The following is a 15,772-nucleotide window of genomic DNA, read 5'->3' on the forward strand; positions in this document are numbered from 1 at the left end:
GCACGTGTCAGACCACAGCCAGTCAGCTTCCTTTCTTTAGCCAGACAACCTGGTGCTGCAGCTTAGGGGTTGATGGTGATGGAATTAATTTCTGGCTGCTTACTTAGGTGCCTGCTAGTCATACAAAAGTTAGAACATGAAGAATACTCTTTAGCATGGCAGTGGATTGAAAACAGCATATGCCTGTCACTGCTGGAGTCAAAGTTATTTTTTAAAAAACTTTTAAACTAAAAGTTTCTGCAACATGCATGGCTGTGCCAGAAACTCTAGTTAATGCCCAGCCTTTCTCCTGTTCCCTTACCCTCAGTCCCAGTAGCCAGCACACCCGATGGCCACAGAAGGCTGCTGAGATGGGTGTGGCTCAGCTGGGTGGTGGCTTGGCTCTCCCACAGAGCTGGAAATGGGGGTGTGGGAGCAGGTTCTGAGGGGAATCTCATGAAATTTTTTACCTGACTTGCTATGAACAAACACATGCCTCACTTTAAAGAAAAACAATAACCTCACTTTGAAAATTAGCTCCACTCAGTACTAGTCCACGCTCAAGAACCACCTGTGTACACGGGGTCCCGTGGTTAGGAGAAGCAACCACGGGTGAACAACTGGCAGAATGGGAAGAGGCTCTTTGGCTTAGATAGTAATATCTTTTTGTAGCTGATCTCCTGTCACTGGTGGACTTCTGGAGGTTTGTGAGGGAGTGTCCCCATTGGTCCAGAAGGCACATGACAGAATTGAAACCAGAAACCACAGGGGCCCTATCAGTGCACCCAAGCCACTACTTCACAGTAATAGACTTCGGTCTGGGTATTTTTTTCACCATGAGATTTTTAACAACACACATTTCTTTCTTTTCATCCAAACACACCCAGAAAATATAATTTTCCCAAAAACATTTATTCAGAGGGAAAAGATCAAAACCTTCTCATCATTTTGCATGAACAAGAAGACATCAGTCTCTTTCTAGAAAATGTTTCAAACCCGCTGTGACAAATACCCTAGGAATGATTAAGGTTAGGAAAGACTTAAATTTTTAAACTCACCTAACAATGCCATCAGAAGGTTTTTGAAACTGAACTGGCAGGACAGGATAGACACCTCTCTTCCCATGGTGAAAGCGCTTCCAGATATCAGGGTTCTCTTTCTGAGGGAGAAGGATCACTGGGTGGGGGTGTGGGGACAACTTGCCGTGTATGCTGGGAACAACAGTGGGCCCCATAGTGTCAGGAGCCCTAGAGTCCCCGCTCCAATAATTTCTGAAGTACATCAAAAGTATCTCCAAAGCACCTGAGCTTTAGTAATGAGAAACACTGTATGAAGAGCAAGCTGGGGGACTGACTGGGCTCCTTTAAATTTAGACACTGCCTTGGCTTGTGTGGTTCAGTGGACTGAGTGCCTTCCTGCAAACCAAAAGGTCACGGGTTCAATGCCCCATCAGGGCACATGCCTGGGTTGAGGGCCAGGTCGCCAAGAGGGGGCGTGCAAGAAGCAACAACACACTGATGTTTCTCTCCCTCTCTTTCTCTCTCCCTTCCCCTTTCTAAAAATAAATAAAATAAAATCTTTAAAATATATATACTAAGAGACTGATGGATGAGCTAGACTCCAGAAGGTTCGAGGTAATGTCAGTCAGTGCTCCCCGCATTGTTTTAAATTGTGGCTCATTCTACCTGCACAGTAAGCTCTGGGGAGAAAGTGCCGGTCTGGTGTCCCCTCCCTTCCCTGTGGTGTTCCCTTTCACACTGACAGCTGCCTAGTCTCCTCTCCAAACCCTGCCAACCCCTGTTGCTTGGGCTGGGGTCCTTGCTGAGGGTCTCTCTTAGTCTCCTTCTGCTCCTTCTCACTCTGGCCTATCTGCCTATTGGCATCAACAACACATCTGGTTGCTCAGCTCCTGACTGCCCACTGGGACTAGGGCAGGACAGACCTGGGGTCAGTGTGTGACCCTTGAGGTTTCCAAGGGTCTCTGTGCCCGAGCTCAGAGTCCTTCTCAAGAACGGAGAGTCCATGTGGAGCTTACGAGACTGACCACTGTGTGCCTACAGAGCTTTAGGCTTCATTACCAGGATGCCCAGGCTCCAAATGCTGTGATTCCTCCTTCCTCTGGGATGCCTGGGCATCCTCGCAATGAAGCCTAAAGTTCCCTGCCTATGGTGTGCTCCACCTCCGGCTCAGGCTCCTGCCCCAGGGGCCAGTAACCACACACAAATCAACATGCCCCACCCTCATTTCATTTCCCTGCAGCATGCCATGTTAGGTATGGAGAACCACCCCTACACAAACATTTGTAGCAACTGCTTTTTAAAAAATCTTTTTCTTTTATTTTAGCTGAACAATAAAGACCCACCACCCAGGTACATACGTTAATCAAAGAGGAAATAACCACATAAATTGATGGAGTGAATAGAGAAAGTGATAAGTTCTATTTAGAAAAATAAAGTTAAAGAAACAGCTAGGCTGGGTGAGAGTAGGCGAGATTTATTTTCATCAAAGTGATCAGGGAGTACCCCTTTGAAGAGTAGACTTTTGCGTAGGCTTCTGACGGAAGGGAGGGAGTAAATTATACGGAAGCGTAAAGACTAATTGTGGCAAAGGACTGGCACGTGCAAAGCCAGTTCAGGGTCATAGACGAACAAATAGGTCAGTGTGTCTGGGTTACTGGTGAAAGTGAGGTTCTCTCAATGGCTAAAGGAAGTAAATTTCCTGAGACCTGCATGGGAGGCTGGAGCTCTGGGGTATGGTGTATTGACGATGTGCAATATATGGGGTTCCCAACCTGACTTTCCAATGTCCCATCTTAGTCCTCTCGCCATGGAAAAAGTCCAATCTTGTCTTCCGTGGGGCCAGACGGGAGGCAGAGCTGCCCCCTTGTGAACAGGTCAGAAAGCAGGGGCTGCTGGAATTCCGGAAAGCAGGCAGGCCAGAGTCCACGGATCGCAGGTTCCAGAGGGATGGCCAGGAGGTTCAGTGTCCTGCAGCCAGGGTGGACTGGCACTGCTTTTCCCCACAGTGCGTCTGAGTCCAGCCCTTTCAGCTTCCCTCATAAGCACCACAGAAATGCAGACTGTCAGCTCCCCAGCAGCCCAAGACCTCTGGTCCCTAGGCTGCAGTTGGCAGTAAATACCCATGAAGGAGGTGCCATGGAGGCTGAGGAGCAGCCTGCAGGTGGGTGTGGGGTGCCTGAAGGAAGGGGACAGAAACAGAGTGTCCTTGGAGCTTGCTGAGTCCAAGAGAGTAAGGAAAGGGGTGAGTGAGGGTAGGGGACCCAGGACCTGAGATGCCTGTGGGAAGTGCAGGACAGGGTTCTTTCCAGGCTCCACAGCTCCCGGAGTGGTTTCATTTCTTCCTACACAAAGGACCGCTGCAGTACAACCTGCTCTTCTCTTGTACTCTGAGCATGCCCCCATTGCATTGTCTTCCCAGGAGGCCTGGTTACATGATGAGCCCACCAGCATCGCACAGTTGTGCCTTCCAAGAAGGTGCAGTGGTCAGTCCAGCTGTCAGGGCTTTTCACCACTGGCAACAGGTAGCTCATGGCCCCTCCAGCCACCTGAGGGGGTGGCCATAGTACCTGAAGAACAAGGAAACCTGGCTTCCTGGGTGCCCAGGACTGAAAAGATAAGATCAGGAGGTTCTTGGGAGGTTTCTTGGAGCCCTATTTATTCAGTCACTGGATCTTTTGAACTCTTGTTTCCACTCTGGCCCCCTTCCATGTTCCTCTCTCTGGTCAGTGATTGTCCCCTCAAACCACCCACAGTGTGGACTCAGCCTCCCGGAGGTCCTCCTATGAGGCAGGTGGTTGTCCAAACCACTTAGGACTCCTAACTTCACATTTGCAGTTTCTGGTCCTTCTGTCCATTCAACCTGACTCCTTCTCTAATCTCAGTGCAGCCCCCAGTGCCTGGGCAGGCGGCTCTTCTCCCCCAGAGAGGTCCCTTCCCCCTCCCTTCTTTAGGGCATGGGCTCCCTCCAGGCGGCCCAGCTGCCCTCTTGGGTCTGACACAGACCCAGGCAGGACAGCACACAGACCTCGTCTCAGAAACACCTCATAGACTCTGTTGGGTTTCAAGAAATTTATTCTGAAAATGTATTCTTTTTTATGGCCGAGTCATTGTGTAAATGCCCCATAGTTGTTTGATCCACTGATTTAATTTTTTCGAGTCCTATTTCTTCTGCCATCTTTTGCTTGGGATGGTATGTACGCAGACGGTGGCAGAAGTAACTTTGCAATTCCAGGTCTTTTCAATGCATGATGATAGTTCTGTTAGGTGGCATGAATAATAACAGTGGTTTCGCTTCCTCGGGCAACACCAACAGGCTGCGGATCCTCTGCACAAGCAGCTCTGGGTCCATTTAAAGTGGGCATATAAATATACAAACACATAGATATAACGGTTTAACGTAGAATCACTTGGTTGCCTTTACTTTTGCTGCCTTTTTTGTTTTCGTTGCAAAGCACAGAGAGTATGAGGGTAATGACACCACGACTACAGCAGTCGGGTGAGTAAACATCTTCTCTTTTCGTGAGGCACACGAGATATTTATTAAAGATTCATCTGCAATAAGATTCTGTATGAGTGGAGCAAGACCACCCCAAATAAAAACGAGGGTCTTCTTCAAGAGAAACTTGCACAAGGTTTTAAAACACCACGCGGGCAGCCAGTGGTTCTGCAGAGATCGCGCCAGGTGTTCTGCGAGACACCTGCTTGTCTCCAGCAGGACTAATAAAGGCATGACCTCCAGCAGCAATTCCACAGGGCTGTGCGGAGTCGAAGGCGAGACCGAGTGCTGGGAGGACAGAGTGGTAGTTTCAATCCGCCTTCCTCTTGGCACACTGACTGCAGGCCCAAACGGACCTGCTTTTATCCTCAGGGCAGTGAGTCACTCCCTGCCCTACCCCAGTTGCTCAGAGGAAACTTACTATTTAGCTTGTTTCCCTCAGTGACTTCTGGGCGAGGTTTTGGGATGGGAAACCCTGAAAAACAGCTGCTCGCCTAGATTTTCAGTGCTTGGCATTCAACAATGTGGTCACGGCTATTTCTGTACCGGGTTTTTCTGAAGGAGACACTGAACCACCCAGCAAAGTCTCCATATGGCATTCTGGTCACGGATGCTTTGGCACAGGCAGATGTGCGCACACACTGGAGTCAGAGTTTCAGCCTGATTCGCTGCAACGACCAGCTTTCTCAGGACGTGGCCCTGAGAGAGGCCCTGTTCAGACGAGCACCCAGCCCGACCCTGGGTACTGAGCAGGTGCTGAGCTGCGAGTGCTTCCCTTGGGTTCCCTTCAGTGCAGGCTGACTGTCTTGCTTTTGTTTTCAGTTGCTTTCCACACTCAGCATTAGGTTGGTTTCAGGGGTCCAGCATGGTGCGTACACATTGATACAATTTATAAGGGATCCTCTGAAAACCTGGGATCCACGTGTCTCCATAGGTGGTCATTACACTGCTATTGACTGTGTTTGCTGTACTAGACTTTACATCTCCGGGGCTGTTTTTGATATCCATTAGGTTTTCTTCTTCCTGCCTCACCTCTCCTGCCCTCAGTCCCTGTCCCCAGTGGCTACTGTATAAAACTCGCATGTGCTGCCAGGGCGTGCAGAGCACTCCTCAGGGTCCCCCCAGGTTATTCAAGCATGTGCACCGCCAGCCCCTCCAAACACCCACTGCTCCACGCCTAGCTGTTTCTTGGCTCTGCCCACAACCCCAACCTCAAGAACCACATCCAATTCCAACGCTAGGCTTTAGCTCATGCTGCTCCCGTAACCAGAAATATTCTGACTTGTCCTGCGGCAAGGGACCCTAAATATCCACCCGGGTGAAGCTCACATGATCACATCTGATGGGCCACATGCTCAGGATTCGACTCCAAGTCACACTCATTCTCAGCCCTCCAGGAAGTTCAGATCTAGTCCAGAAAAATGGACATACTGTCAATCAGCATCTTGGAGAGCTGTGGGTTTTAGGGACCAAGACTGGAACACAGCCAGCTTTGAGTCTGCACTGTCTCCCTCTTTTGCTGTGGGCCCTTTGTCAAGTGAGCCCCTCCTCCTACAAATGGAAGGAGTCGAAGTGTATACACCTTGGGTTCTCATAGATACTAAATAAGATGCTGTGTAGAAAGAGCCTAGCACACAATGAGGAACTCATGAAGAAAAGTGAGTATTCAGAAGCCGAGGATGAAATTGGAAGCACGAAAAAATGTTTACTTTTGGTCTCAGTGTTGTTTTCTAAGGAAAAAAGAAAGCATAAAATTCACCTGTGGAAGAAGGCAATACTCCCCGAGAACTCAGAGGTACAGCCGTCTCCAGCTGATCCACCTGGAGTCCTGGCTTGGAGCCCCAACCTCACCTGCACCTCCCCCAGATTTTACACACACACCTCAGCCCCAGATATCCTGCCTGCACCATCACTGGTGGCTGCCACCTCCTGCCAGCCTGGCCCAGAGAGGGCCAGGCTCCACCCACTTATACCTCTGCCTGGGGCAGCAGGGCAGACATTTGGAGGGAGCACAGTGAAGCGCCCAGCCTGCGGCCTGGCTGTCCCTGTGGCTCTGGGCCTGTGGCAAGGCTATGAGCCTCTGCTCTACATGCTTTGTTGATTTTCAGAACAAAGAAGCAGATGATGATTCAGCTCCAGGTACAGGTAACAGCCAATCAGATTTGTTTTCCAAAGAGACTTCCAGTAAAGACAAGACCTGGATACCCACGCGCCCTCTTAGTCGCAGCCAGCAGCTGCTGGGGACAGAACTGCATGGAACTTCACCGAGTAAAAAGGAGCACGTCCAGGCACAGGTGCAGTTCATGTCTTCTTAATCACACCAACCAAAGATCCTGCGGGACAGATTCCCAGTAAGACCATGAATCCTCGGCAGCGAGCCAACCAGACTCCTGGAGAATACTCTAGGGTCCAGGGAAACCAGCGCATGTCAGCAGGGGAGTCGCGGTGGGTGCTTCCAGAGCCAATTCGAACTGCAGATGGTGCACGCAGCAGGACTCCTTCTGAGATTCCATCCTGCCCGGCAGCGGGACTGTAGGTCCGACCCCTTGGGCCATGGCCGGGAGGAAGCCATCATGAAAATGGTGAAACTGGACTGGAAGCTGGGGCGCTCCTGCCAGCCCATCTGGAACAGGGGCCCCTGAGGGCTGGGAACAGCTGCCGCCACTAGACACTGTTCTTCCTCACTGCATTAGCCTTCTTTAGGACAAAGTGAGGGGTGAGAGTGAGGGAGAGATGGAGAGCAGCACTGCGGCCCTGGAGAAAAACTTGCTTTCAGAGAAGGACATTTGGAAGGTTTGGTTGGCTAGAAGTGTCTCTGGAGTGCCACTGCTAGACCTTTCTTGAAGATTTGAAAAGAAGTAAATCGGGGCCATGGGACCCAGGGGGTCAACGCACTTCTGCCCTTTGCCCTCACCATTGCTGCGGTAGACTCTTTCCAAGTTTGGTTACAACACTGGCATCACCGGAGCTCCTGAAATGATCATAAGGACTTTATGCATTGCACTTTGGGAGAGAGCTTGGAAAACCCTCCACCTGAGGCATTCCTGACGTCCCTCTGGTTCTTCTCTGTGGCCGGCCGTCTTCTCCATTGCTGGTCTGATGGGATCGTTCTCCATTGGACTCTTTGTCAACTGCTTTGGCAGGTGCAACCCTGTGCTTCCTGTCAAGCTATTGGCTCTCACTGGTGGCTGCCTTATGGGATTCTGCAAATTACTGGAGCTGCTTCTAATGATGGTCCTGGGAATGGTTGCTCATTGGTCTCTTCTGTGAACTCTGTGGAAGGGTTGGGGGCCATGTACATTGCAGAGATCTCTCCCACTGCCCTGCAGGGGGCCTTTGGCACTGTCAACCAGCTGGGCTTTGTCATCGGGATCCTGGTGGCCCAGATCTTTGGTCTGGAAGTCATCTTGGGAACTGAGGATCTTTGGCCTGTGCTGTTGGGCTTCACCATCCTCCCAGCTCACTCCTTCAAAGCGCAGCCCTTCCGTTTCACCCAGAAAGTCCCTGGTTCTTCCTCATTAACAAGAATCAGGAGGGGAGTGCTAAGGAGATCCTCCTGCGGGTGTGGAGCACCCAGGATGTGACTCAGTACATCCAAGAAATGAAAGGTGATAGTGCTGGGATGGCACAAGGAAAGCAAGAGACTGTGCTGGAACTCTTTGGGGGTGGGTTTGGGGAGCGGGCTACATACAACCGGTCATGGTCTCTATCATTCTCCAGCTCTCCCAGCCTCTCTGGAATCAATGCTGTGTCCTGTGCCTCAGCAGAAATGTTGAAAGATGCAGATGTTGAGGAGCCCATCTATGCCAACACTGGTGCCAGTGTGATGAATCCATCTGCACTGTAGCGTCCTGTTTCTGGTGGAAAGGGCAGGAAGGAAAAACTCTACCTGTGACTGGCCCCGGAACGCTGGCTTTCTGTTCCATCTTCATGACTATCTCCTTGTGAGTAAAGGAAGAGTCTACCTGAATGAGCTTTGTCTGCACTGGGGCTTGCTGTGTCTTCATGGCCTCCTTTGAAATTGGCCCAAGCTCCTTCCCTGGCTTATTGTGGCCAAACACTTCAGCCAGGGGCCCCTGCGCAGCTGCAATGACACTGTCTGGTTCTAATTGGCCTCCAACTTTTTGAGTGGACAGCTCTTCCTTCACCTGCATTCTATTCAGAAGCCTACACTTTTATTGCATTCACTGGCTTCTTCATAATCTTCTTGATCTTCAAAGTCCCTGAGACCCATGTCAGGACTGTTGAGGAAACAACATGAGCCTTTGAAGGGCAGGCAAAGGAGGCTAACAGGGTTGAGAGAGGTGCCATTGTGGAGATGAAGAGCATCCTGCCCGAATAGGATGCCACCACCCATCTCTAAGCCACGCTTCCTTCCCACTCTGTGTCAGCGTGGAAAAGCACCCTCTCCCAGATTGTGGAGGGACGTCACTGGGCTGAAACCCAGGACTGTTTCTGAATGCTGCCACTTCATTCTTTTGTCAGCCCACACTCCATGAGCACTCAGAGGAACCCCCTGCTGGCGTTAGTTGTATCTTCGATGACTTTTTAAGCATTTCATTACTTGGACATTCTCTTCTGTTTAGGAGAGACCCAGTGAACCTACCTTTGTTACAGGAGGGCATTGGACAACTTGGCCAGCGCTTCCCCCCTTCAGTTCTAATATTGCTCTGTGAGGACACATAGGGGAGAAAGAGTTCCCCCAACCTCAGACTCAGTGGGACATGGATGCACAGGAGAGCGTGGAAGTCAGAGCAGGTTTACATAAGAGCACCCGCCTCCCTTCCAAACCACTCTGCAGAGTCAATCAATTTGAGATTTATTTATTTCACCTGCCGCTTTCTTTGCAGCAATACTTTTTAACTGTAATTTTACTGAAGAATGAAAACATAAGGAAATAGAGGTTAGAAGGTGGTGTTTAAATAGTTTATGGGGTAGAATATTTGATTCTACCCCATTCTGTAGAAGCTCTAGTTTAGTAAGGGAAGAATTTCAGGCAAAATGTAATGTGTTATTGTAGGGTATCTGATGTGGTGTCTGAGGTTTCCACATTGCCTCTGAATGATATCTGTCCTTCAGAAGGAAAGTCTCAAGTTCAATTTCTCAGATAAGTCATGTGTCTATATAAGGACACTACTGGTTTCCTAGTGAACTATTTTCTTTGTTTAGGGTCTATGTTTTATTACTTGAACCTAGCATTACTACTAAGATGGGCATTGTAGTTAAAGGTGGTTGATGGGTCCTAATTTTGGGTGGACTCCAGAGAAGGGAAGGCTGTTTATAGAAATCAAACCTCTTTCCCCCTCACTGGACCAAACAACTTCTTTCTCTTATGGTGGACTCACTTTTTTTTAGAGCCCCTACCACTCCTCTGGTGGGAACACAAACTAAAATGTTGGTTCTTGGGAAAGGTTTGTTTTTTCTCCATTTTGTTTTTAGAAGATTTCAGATCTCTGGGGTTTTTTAATTTTGTTTAAGCCATAGCTTTAAAAGAATTCGTAAGAGAGCGTTCATAGCTAAATTGGAATCTGCAGCATCAGCCCCAGGAGAGGATTTTCTCTGAATGATTATTACCTCTTTGGAGTATGCTACTGCTTATGGTCAGCCCATGCTTGTGCATGTCCGTTGCCATGCCAGTTGCTCTGGTTACCGTGTCACCACAGTATTTTGTCCAGTGCCCTAAGAGCACCCGAATCTTCCCCGCAGACCACACGTGAGGTAGGGTGAGTAAATGAGCAGTGTAGCCCACACTTGAGAAGGCATGAATGTATGTGCACTGCCACTTTGCTCTGGGTGATTGCTACCTCTGTTCCTTCAGCCCCCTTTTGGATGGAATTGTTAAAACTCAGCCCTATGTGTATGAGTAACACTGCCTCTGCTGGGTGGCATTTGCGTCTGTGGCTGGTTTCTGACATGTGGAGGCCACTGCCTCACTCTGGACTCAGACGAGTAGGAGAGTGTGGAGTTAGGAAGTGTGGCCTAAAGGGGGGGCTAGCAGGAAGTCATGGGGGAGAGAGAGGCCTTCTTTTCAAGGGGATTAGAAAGCCGCTGAAGAGGTGGAAGTCTGGAAGGTGTCAAAGAGTTGAGATGGAGGTGGTTACACTTGCCATAGGTCAGTGGCCCCTCCACTAGCCAGTGTCCCAGCATTTTCCCAAGTGGAGCCAGGGCCCCAGGGACACCCTCACACCCCGTTTTCATGTGCTGCTTGGTCTGCCCTTCCCTCCTTGGTGCTCAGACTTTTCAGGCCCTTTAGCCGAAGCCTTGCCTATGACGACATTTCCGTTCTCTGTTCTTGCCGTTCCCTCTGATCATGGAGACTCAGATAAGCACTCCCAGAGCTGTGGCGTGGGGCTCCACTGGGACAGCTGACTTTCCTCCAGCCGCACCCCCACTTTTCCCTGTGCAGAAACTGTGGGTTGGCAGCAGTGCAGTGTGGGAGTTTTCCCATTTCTCAGTGACCAGATTGTGAATATTCTCAAATAGGTTTTATATTTTTATGGTTACTGAGGTTTTTTGTTTTGAAATAATAATTCCAAATGTGAAAAAAAAAAAAGCCAGCCAGACACCTTGTTCTGGGCACGTGTCAGACCACAGCCAGTCAGCTTCCTTTCTTTAGCCAGACAACCTGGTGCTGCAGCTTAGGGGTTGATGGTGATGGAATTAATTTTGTCTGCTTACTTAGGTGCCTGCTAGTCATACAAAAGTTAGAACATGAAGAATATTTTTTAGCATGGCAGAGGACTGAAAACAGCATATGCCTGTCACTGCTAGAGTGAAAATTATAAAAACACCTGAAACAAAAAGTTTCTCCAACATATATGGCTGTGCCAGAAACTCTAGTTAATGCCCAGCCTTTCTCCTGTTCCCTTACCCTCAGTCCCAGTAGCCAGCACACCCGATGGCCACAGAAGGCTGCTGAGATGGGTGTGGCTCAGCTGGGTGGTGGCTTGGCTCTCCCACAGAGCTGGAAATGGGGGTGTGGGAGCAGGTTCTGAGGGGAATCTCATGAAATTTTTTACCTGACTTGCTATGAACAAACACATGCCTCACTTTGAAGAAAAACAATAACCTCACTTTGAAAATTAGTTCCACTCGGTACTAGTCCACGCTCAAGAACCACCTGTGTACACGGGGCCCCGTGGTCAGGAGAAGCAACCACAGGTGCACCGTGACCCCACTGGCTCTGGTTTGCCCCATGCCCAGTGCAGGGATCTGACAGTGGATCAGATAAAGCTAATCGCAGCACAGCACCTGTGGCAGGCTCCTGAAACTGGCCTCGGCAGCTACATTTCTTATTGTGGGAGTTTTTGAAAGGTGTTTCATAGCCAACAGGAATCAGTAGAAGAGCTGGTGAGCCACTGGAAAGCTGCTGCCCACATGCTCTGCCCCTTCCAGCAGGGCTCTGCTTGGCCCCCTAGCGGCCAAGCGTAGGATGTCGTCGCCTTTCTGGTGAACAACCAGTCAACATCAACCACGTGGCAAGTTTAGGAAGGCAACGAAGCATAGGTCGCAAAAACAGCAGGTATGATCTGTGTCGAACAGTGGTTCCTGGCTATGGCCCCTCTCTGGGAGAGACATTTGATCCGGCGGGTGGGCAGTGGGGACACGTTTCCCAGCCTGTGCCACTTCACATGGGCAGAGAGGAGTGCAGGCGCTCAGGCCAGGTGAGGCAGGGTGGAGACGGGCCTTTTGCCCATGTTAGGAAATCATTTCCACTCAGGTGGGGCTGGGGTGGGTGGACAAGATAAGCCGAGCAGGGGTGAGTGGCCCGGAACCCCTGTCTGATCTGGGGTGGTGAGAGTGGAAGGCTCCTTCAGAGGCAGTTTGGACCTGACCACCTACAGGCTGCTGGATGGTTTAACCCTGGAAGCTGAGGTTTATACCACAACAAGCAGTTCAACTCTGCAAAATAACACCGGCAACTGTAAATGTTTGTTTTTGTTTTTGTTGAACACTCTTTAATTCAAGCGTGAAAGTTCAGTACAAGCCATTTGCAGGGCTTAGGACTTATTCTTTTAAAAACAAGAATGAGGGAATGCAACAAAATGATTGCAAATGTTTTGTTATCCAAAACACTAAATTCGGAACTCATGGTTCTCTCGACTATTCCTCCCACCCCACCCCCACCAGAGTAAAATCTACTGCAAAATCTCCAGCCTCAGTTCCTGCTCTAGGACAGCCCAGGCCAGAAGGGCTGGGGTTAGCACAGTTGTCAATGAAGCAGTAAATGATACTATTTAGGAAACAGTTTCTTAAAATCTCAATGTTCTTGAGAATTACCACAGTGGTTTTTTGATGTGCAGATCCCTGGATTCCAAGTTCTTACAGCCACGCCTGAGATCAATGGCACTGGGGTGGGGATGTGCTGCCCTGTAGTGGGAAGAGCTGCAAGGGGCAGGCAAAGGGGTGGGTGTGTCATTGCAACTTGGGGAAGGCAGGAAGTTTAAGAAGACTGATTCAGCCCCGTTGGATTTGGATCAGTTGGTTGGGCATCCTTCTAAAAAGCAAAGGCTCATCGCTTAGCTTTCCCGTCAGGACACATGCCTGCATTGCGGGTGCGGGTGTGCATGAGTGGTATCCGACTGATACTTCTCTCTCTCACATGGATGTTTCCCTCCCTGCCTTTCTTCCTCCATCGCCCTCTCTCTAAAAATAAATTTTAAAAAATGTTTTTTAAAAAAGAAGAGTGATTCATCTACAACACAAACCTTTGTTAATTAGATGCATAAGACCTAACCATGAATCCTTGCATTTAAAATAAATATGTATTAGCCTTGGCTGGTGTGGCTCAGTGGATTGAGTGCTGGCCTGCAAACTGAAAGGTTGCCGGTTCAATTCCCAGTCAGGGTGCATGCCTGGGTTGTAGGCCAGGTCCCCAGTTGTGGGCATGCGAGAGGCCACTGATCAATGTTCCTCTCCCTCTCCTTCTCCCTCCCTTCCCCCCTCTCTAAAAATACATAAAATCTAAAATAAATAAAACTAAATAAAATAAGTATTTATTAAACGACTCTCAAATCCCCTTACCTTGAGTGTTCACATGTGTGCAGGGCTCACACACACACACACCTCCCTCAGGGAGCCCCATGGCCATGGGGACAGCTCCACGCAGGCATCAGGAGCAGAGCATCGGGAGTGAATGGCCCACACGATGACCCTGGGGCAGTTGGCACAGAATCTGCTGTGAGGGCTGAGATGGTGCTGGGGGAGGGGCAGGGCCTGCGGGGGGCGGGGGGGCACCAGGTTGCTGGGCACCGCTGTCCAGGAAGGAGCACTGCTCCCAACAGGGAACACATCTCTCTGCAGCCCTGGGAATACAGAGGGCCCCGACCAGGCTGCTAGTCCTCGCCCCAGCACGGCCCTGCAGAAGGGTGCAGAACTTGCAGTCTGTGTCACAGGGGATGGGATTGAGGTTGATGATGACAATCAAGGGAAGCCTCTAATTCCAAATTCAAAAGCCTGTCCTTCAAAATAAAAAACCTCCATGCATTCTCTATGAAATTCCCAAGGCACACCCCATCACACTGCCCACATCTAAATTCATACGAAGCTCAGTCATTTCCTGTGTTCCTCCCCCATAGGTCCACTTGCAAACTCACAGGGGGGTAACCTTTGTCCCTGCATCTCTCCTTTGCTCAGCTGCTGCCACCTCCTGGCAGGTGACTGGTTATCAGGACCTGGAACCTCAATGCCTGCTCCCACATGGAAGGGCTGCCCAGGACGGCAGGGCTGGGCCTCCACACTGGTGGGGTTGGAGGCGGCAGTGACCACTCTGCAGACCTGGGGGTCCTGGGCAACTGGGCAGTCAGAGCTGCCCAAGGGTCAGGGGGACAGAGGGTTAATGTGGGACTGAGTCAGGAACAGGACTGACGGGCCTTAGCCGAAAGCACTAAGATAGGAAGTTCTTGAATGTTTTTAGGAAAAGGCTGGATTCTCCAGAGGAGACGCACTGGGCCCTGACTCAGCTGCAGCAGCTCAGCCAGCTGTGGGCCTCCTGTCTGCCCATCAGCTCCCAGCTCCCACCCCCAGGAATGAAGGTCTCTCCTCAGGTCCACCTGCACTGCCCCACCTGTGCTCATTCAGGGTCCAACTCTCCATGAAGGGGCTCTGGGTCCCTTTCCTGCACTGCAGGGAGGGGGAGGGGAAACAGTCCCCCACAGACAGCCCAGCAATGGTATTCTGGGAGGTGGGGTCAGGCAGGACCTCACACTCCCCCATCCTGGGTCCTGATCCGGACTTGATGGCAAAGCCGGGACACCACCTGCTCCCTCAGGCCCTGAGAGAACCTCCCTCGTCACCCTGAACAGACCCACACCTTGGGTGCCATTGCCATTACCTGCACTTTTGGACACCTTCGTATTTTTACTGTAGTCAGATGCTTCCCAGCTCTGATGCTGGGGGGACACGCAACTCTCTGTGTATACAGATGAGTGACAGAAATGCACACAGAGAAACTGCTTCAGTGTTCACAGAAGATGATCTCTATGAACTTAAGAAAAATTAAAATCATAGGAGAGTGTACAAAAAATCTACATCCCTGAGCTAAAACATGAATTGTAGATGGCTTTTGCCATTTCCTTAAGAGCTAAATTGCAAAAAGTGACATCAGTAATGAAGTAGAAGTGTATGTGTCACAGGTACCGGTAAAACTAAGTTATTTCTTTGTCTTTAAGAGAGCATTCCAGTGCATTACTTTCACTTCTACCATGTGCTGTAGAAAGGGAATGCCTTCCAGTCCTGGTGTCTCCCCTCCATCCCCGAGCAGCTGGCTCTACTTATTGGGACCAGATAGAAATGACCCTTTCTCCCTTTCAATATCAAATACAAGGCCAGAGGCAACTCCCAGCCCCTCCCCCTGAGACAATCACCTGAGCCCCCTGTTATTGGGGTTCCCTGCACCCTGCTGTCACCCATGTCTGCCAGGGTACAGCCTGGTGTGACCTAGGCACAATCCTACCAGCGCAATGAAAACCGACACCAGAATATTGCGCTCATAACTGGAGCCACTTCCAAGCACCTTCGCACCTTGTGGAGGCCAAATCACACTCCAAGGCACTCACCACACCGCCTGCTCCTCCAGGGCAACAGCACGGGGGCAGGGCCTGCACCAATCCGGTGTGACACCCAGACCCAGTGTGGTCCCTCCCAGTCCCCACAATCGCCTGTCAATGCGGTGGACTAGCACTGCCGTTGTCGGCAGTGGTGGTCACCGAGGCTTGGAGATGCTTTCCCAGGTGTGGCTCCCATTCTTTCACCGGCCCCTCTCTTTGATGGAGGGTTA

At 50.3% G+C, this 15,772-nt stretch overlaps 2 pseudogenes; both read left to right on the forward strand.

The window, feature by feature from the left end:
* The first annotated feature begins 6,566 nt into the window (after positions 1-6,566).
* Positions 6,567-7,533, forward strand: LOC112320008 (AN1-type zinc finger protein 3 pseudogene; annotated as a pseudogene).
* Positions 7,534-7,787: 254 nt separating this feature from the next.
* LOC123478427 (solute carrier family 2, facilitated glucose transporter member 3 pseudogene) lies at positions 7,788-8,857 on the forward strand (annotated as a pseudogene).
* Positions 8,858-15,772: the final 6,915 nt, after the last annotated feature.

Source organism: Desmodus rotundus, chromosome 12 (genome assembly GCF_022682495.2).
Source record: "Desmodus rotundus isolate HL8 chromosome 12, HLdesRot8A.1, whole genome shotgun sequence".
Taxonomy (NCBI): domain Eukaryota; kingdom Metazoa; phylum Chordata; class Mammalia; order Chiroptera; family Phyllostomidae; genus Desmodus; species Desmodus rotundus.